Source organism: Danio rerio, chromosome 8, assembly GCF_049306965.1.
Source record: "Danio rerio strain Tuebingen ecotype United States chromosome 8, GRCz12tu, whole genome shotgun sequence".
In the NCBI taxonomy this organism is placed as follows: domain Eukaryota; kingdom Metazoa; phylum Chordata; class Actinopteri; order Cypriniformes; family Danionidae; genus Danio; species Danio rerio.
Genome location: NC_133183.1, coordinates 37,022,301 through 37,028,701, shown reverse-complemented (window position 1 = coordinate 37,028,701; position 6,401 = coordinate 37,022,301). Strand labels below are relative to the sequence as shown.

Here is a 6,401-nt window from a genome sequence, read left to right as displayed (position 1 = left end):
TTGTAATGGCAGCATCAGACGTAGTTCTTCAAAATGTGTATTTGCTAATAATAGCACGCGCTCGGCCTGTATCTGGCTCGGAAGCGCCGGTGTCGATTTAACCCAGAACCGGGCAGAGCTCACTCCTCCGCGGTAAACAATTCGCCGTCTGATTCCATGAGATGTAACGTTATGATTGATGCACTATGTAACTGTGATTTTTTTTCTACACATACTTTTATGTGAGAAGCAATGACCATTCGAATATGGTATAAATAACATGGTAACAAGGTATATTAAACATAAATATGACGTAGAAACAATTTACTAAACTTGAATTATTAAGCATGATTGAACAAAATGTTTGAATTTAGTAATGTAAATGTGTGGTTTTATTTTTTCTAATGTTTTTTTGTGATAAACTTGTGTTCAGTTAAACTGTACATTTGAATAAATGAACTTTTATTATGAAAAGAGGTTAACTTACCCAAGTTAAATAACTTTATTTGATCAAATTGTCAAAATAGTGCACTACTAACTTATATTTTGTTAAATGGTTTGAAATGTGATAACTGTATTATGAAATTTGATAACTATATTACTATTTTCTGTTTTGGTCTTCTTTAGAGAATTTTACACTACGTCACATATATTAATACTGCTTTGCATATGTGGTATTGTATTGATATTATAAACTGTGAAGTTTAACCTTATATAATATTTTAACAGTGAATGAATGGTGGTAAGAGTCAAAGCAGAGGATTAAATCCTTTGAAAGATGCTGCTCATCATGTGAGGTTGGGGAAGGATAAAGACATGCTTACGTGGAGGTACATCAGTACCAAAGTTTTGTACATGTTTTTTCTTACTGCAGGTAGTCCCCAGTTAATGTTTCATTATAAGCATAGTGTATAAAATGTTAAGATGCAAAAAGGAGTTTAATTTAACACAAAATGATGATTTGATGACAAGACATTATAAATGTCAAAAAATAACATTTAAATAATAATAATAATAATAAAAAGAAATGTCCTAATTGAAAACCACACTTTAAAATGTTAATGTTTAATTTAAGAGTCTAAAAAATGCTAATATTAATGATTTCCATATTAGTGAAAAGTTAAAACTATTAAAGATTGTACACTATCCAGGGCCTGATTAACCAATGGTTAATAACACACATTGATGGAATAAGCCATTTACACAAATTTTGTCAGACAAGTGATGTCTGACCGACAGAGACAACATAACTAAATAGCGCCAGTGGTGTAGCTTGTAATGCACAGCAACATGTTTTGACGCGATTGATCATCAACTCGAGTTCTAATATACCGTCTGCTGAACTTATTCTTATTTTTTTTCTCCCCATTGGATATCAGATGGGAAATACATTTATTTTTAGGAAACATTTAAAAAAAAATTAAAATAATGCAAATGTTAAATAAAGTCACAAGTGCCTCGTGTGTTTTGATGATGTTTATCTTATTTCTCTAAATAGTTATTTTAAATATATAATAAAGTTATTTTCAAATGTTAGCAACATCTTAATAGAATTCATTTGTATTTATTTATTTGTGACGTTAGTCACTAGGGGTGTAACGGATCACTGTTGATCCGTGATCGATACGGATCACAACCCACGGTTCGGAATGCGCGTGACCCGTAGATTAATAACTTTTTTTGAACTTGTAGGTTAATCCAACATTTATAACAATCGCAGAGAGATCGCCTCCCGTGTCATTCAAATTGCATGAATGAAAGCATTTTGGCTTCCCTGTAAAATATAATGATGACGTTGTGGGACCTACATAAATGCTTTTGGCTATTAAGGTGTTTTTTTGTCACTGTTTGTTTAGCCTGCATTAATGCATTCATTATGGTAAGAATAAAATCACTGTTTAATGAAACAAGATGCTGGTGAAAGCAACTACATTGTGTAACCAACAGATGGCGACAAACAAACATCAAAACTATGTAATTGAATAGGTTTTCAAATATAATACACCTACAGTATAATGAAACATGAAGTTTTATGTGTGAATTGTTGAATCATTAATTGAAGATAAATATATGTTGTGCAAGATTTCTATACATTTTGCATTATCAGCAACAGTAGCAAAGATCATATTTCATATTGAATACTTTTTTTTAGCTGGTTATTTCCTGATTTTTATTTTTTATTAAAATTACAGGTTCTATTTTCTGTTTGTTAAAAGCAATGTTTTATGCAGTAACATTTTTGTATAAATGGAAAGCAAATTGTCTCCTCCCTTTTTTGCTGATCCAAAAAATGGTCCGATCCATAACTCAAAAAACGTAGAGTGATCCGAACTGCAGATTTTGGATCCGTTACACCACTATTAGTCGCCCTTTCCCAAACCCTGGTTAGCCTGTCGATTATCATTTGCCACAACTAGCGCTACTTCACCCATATTCTCCTACCTCATGGCTCTGTTGAAGAGCATTTAATAGGTTGCACATGTCTTAATAAAGGTTGCCTCCCTCTCTTTAAAAACATTTTTTTTTTAGAAACTAGGCATTTCCTCTTAGCAAATAGTCAATATCATATATTAGGGGTGTAACGATACACTCAGCTCACGATACGAAGTGTATCACGATATAGTGTTCACGATTCGATATGTATCACGATATTTGGAATAAAAATTGAAAATTTAACTGAAATGCAAATTTTACCAAGTAAACTATTTTTTATGTATTTCTTTTGTTTCAACTTGTTAAACTGAACCTTCTTTTAGAAAATATATTAAACAGGCCTGTCTCTGGAAAATAAAACAATTTAAAAACTTCTTAAAAAATATTATTGAAATGACAGAGACAAAATTAAGGAACAATTTAAGTAAAGGTGCAAAAAAATAAGCTTTCTATTCAATTGAATTTAACAGTGAGAGCTTAAGGCTTTGCTTGGTCACTTGCGTTTTTTGTGTGTGCAAAAAAAAATCTACATTTCCAGGTAATCAGCAGTTCTATAAGATAATCCTGAACTTATGTGTATCTGTCTGAGAGGTTTTTATGGATGGCTGTCTTCATGTTGGGCATGAGTGACAGGGTGGCCGTCTTATCATTACACAGGACAGTCGTGACTCTTTTTAGCAGTTTAGGCAGGTTTACTATTTCTTCGGCGTCGCTGATGTCGGCGCTATCAAGTGTATCATGTTGACGTGCATTTTTGTGTACCTCTGTACTAAAATTTAGCTTTAAAGGGTTAGCTCGTCGTAATCATAACTCTAAAATCGATATGATTGTTTAAATAATGTGTACGTTTTCGGTTTCATTTACACTGCTAAGTGCTGTTCAAACTTCCCACGCTGCTCCTGAAAGATCACTCTGTTCCACAAACTGAATGTTGTTTACTACTTTATTAGTCACAACCTGCAGGTTCTGTTCACTGAAGCAGACGCGCGCGTATGGCAAGCCGTTTTAGCATTTAAACCTTTGTTCTGACTATCCATAAATATATGTAATTCATATTTAATTAAATTCATTTAGAGATATCTCTAATTATATTTTGACTAGTCGAATTATAATTATGACTAGTCAAAATATAATTAGAGATATCTCTAAATATATTTATGGATAGTCAGATCAAAGGTTTTAAATGTTAAAACGGCTTGCCATACGCACGCGTCTATCATAGTCCGCCCTTTGTAGTAACAGCTCACGGTCAGCTCATGTCATGTGTGATTTTGCGGCCGCCAATACATCATATGAAGACAGAATGATATTTTAGGGTGAATTGTACCTTATAAATACAGTATGTGACTCTTTCAACACCATTAGGAGGTATCCCTGTCGCTGTGCAAAGTATGTAAATCACTGTGAAGACTTTAAAACTTAGGATGTGTGACCCAGTATGCGTGTCAAAAAGCGGACGAGTCTAAAGCAATTACTGTACAACCGAAATGTTGCCAGACGTCTGATTTTGAGAGGATGGGCCATCCTCTATTTCAACTCCACTCATCTTGGTTTGCTAACATTACTGCTGCTGCAATCTGAACTCACGTGCGACAGCAGGTGGAACGTAGCTCCCGTGCAAACAGCTCAACTAATAAGAGAAAACGGACGTCATATCGTAATCATATCGTCATAACGCCACGATGCATATCGAGACATTTTTGCATCGCAATAAATCGTACAACGATAAATCGTTACACCCCTATCATATATTATTATTATCCTTGTATTTAAATTGTCAGAAAATGTCACCATGTATAAAAAGCATGCAGATTTTTTCCTTTCCTTCTTTACTTTTTTTAACTAAACAGCATGCTTTAATTGGTGAAGTGCTTGTAAGTTTTGAAATAACCTGCACTGAATTGAGCGGACTGTAGTGTAGTATTTGCCGTAGATCAAAATGAGTGAACAAGTGGATTTGGCAATCACAAGAGAAAAAGAGGAGAGGGTGCATCTTTATTGAGGCATGTTTCATGTATTCACTCCTTCAAACAGACCCATGATGAGGAGAATGTGAGTATAGAAGACGTTATGGTAATGTTATGTGCAAGCTAGCATTAACCAGGTGGAGGATGCTAATGGCAGTGCAGACTGGATTCATCGTGTGTCTGAGGGCGTACTCGCACTGTACAGTTGCCATGAACCAGGCTGAAGCATGCTTTTCCCCCCTTCCGTCTCCCCCTACGGCCTGCACTCACATTGCATTCGTGCCTGGGCAGTCTTGTCAACGAACGTGCTGTTCAGTAAGCGCTCTCGCAAAGCACAGTGGAGAATAGTAATAAATACCTTTTAAAATATATATTTTAGTACTGCTTCAGTTAACTTGAACAAGTGTACTTATACCATCAATTTTCATTTTCATAAGAAAATTTTCATTTTCTTAAAAAATAAGTTAAATCTTTGTAGACTATATATATATATAATTTATTTAAAAAATGTGGGCAATATATTATAGATTTGTTTTGAAAAAAATGTATTCTATTCTTATTTTTTTTAATACAGACCTCTTGAGTTCTTAATCCGGGCCTGACACTATCAAATAGTAAAGTATTAGATAATTGTTTTGGGCCAGTTTCCTGTACAGTGTACTTTTTGTGCACTATTAAACCAACATAATGAATTTTTTCAATGATTTAGTTTCTTCTGTATCAGTTTTCACTGTTTGTCCAGAAAAGTTTGTGATGCATACTCTGTGGAGTCAGTGTTCATGTGTTGACAGAACTGTTTTTATTTGGCAGAGTTACAATTTTAATCTTGTATAAAAAAAAGTACCTTGTGTTTAATTTTAAAACATTGTTCTGCACGATATCACAACATACAATTGTAATTTTAGAGTGTGTCATGTGGAGGAGTTGACCTTCTCTCCTGTAACAAACATGAAAAAGCAAAGGTAGGGTATATTGGATTTTATTTTAAAAATTGGCATATTTTGAACCGTATGTAGTATTAAATATAATGTTTAATAATGTCTGTTTAGCACACACTTGAGTTGTTTTAGCTTTATTTTCTGTGTTTTGATTATGTTTTTCAGTCTCTTCATGAGCCATTATCTTTGAATTCTGAACAGAGTGAGCTTCAAAGAGGTTTGTCTATATAATTGTCTTTTAAATGTTGATCTGAAGAGATATTTTCTTATTGTTCCTGTATCTGTGCAGTTATTTTTATATAATAATACATTTAATATGGGTGTAGCGATACATTATTATATTGAGAATCGCAATATAACAATTCAAAGTTTTTTCTTTAGATTAGCCTCTATTCACACGGTGAGTATTATGTGTAAGATTAAACGTTTACACAGTGGCAGTATAAACTACTGTTGTTAAATGATGAAAATAATGCAAGTTGAAATCTGATGATGACAAATGCCTGGTTATACCAGTGAAAATGATCTATTTGCATGTGGACCATAAGAGAGTGCAAGCAAACATCTAACACTCATCTTCAGAATTTTGAATTTGTATTCTGATGTCATCTCTGTCCTATGCATTAAAGACCAATTTAAAGTTTAACATGCCAGATCTATGCAAAATTGAGCATTTTAACCATTACTAGGCCTACATATTATAATAATATTGTTTTTTACCACATTTGAGAAATAACAAATATTACTAATATTTAAAGCTTTTTTTATAGCTTACAATATTGAGATATCAAGAGAAACAATGTCAAGTTTGCTGACCTATCAATAGGCTATTGTTTTAATATCTGTGTGTTTGCTCATGGTTTATGAGGACCAAGTATGTCTACTGAATGTGACTTAGCAGTAGGCTATTGTTTTGTTAAATCTGTTTATTCATGGTTTATGAGGACATGGTTTGTTATGCGAGACTTAAAGCTTTTAATGTTTTCTTCATCTTTCTTTGCTTCTCTCTTTCAGCGCCTCCATGAGCCTGTGGCTTTAACCAACACAAACAGAGTTGTCTTCTACAGAGGTTTGTTAATTATTT

The 6,401-nt window shown here is 33.4% G+C and overlaps 1 long non-coding RNA gene across 1 annotated transcript; it reads left to right on the top strand.

Moving 5' to 3' along the window:
* Nucleotides 1-5,264: 5,264 nt before the first annotated feature.
* Nucleotides 5,265-6,386, top strand: LOC141375780 (uncharacterized). The gene is made up of 3 exons (XR_012384587.1): nucleotides 5,265-5,341; nucleotides 5,483-5,534; nucleotides 6,332-6,386. It is a non-coding gene; the product is annotated as an uncharacterized lncRNA (long non-coding RNA).
* The last annotated feature ends 15 nt before the right edge of the window (nucleotides 6,387-6,401 follow it).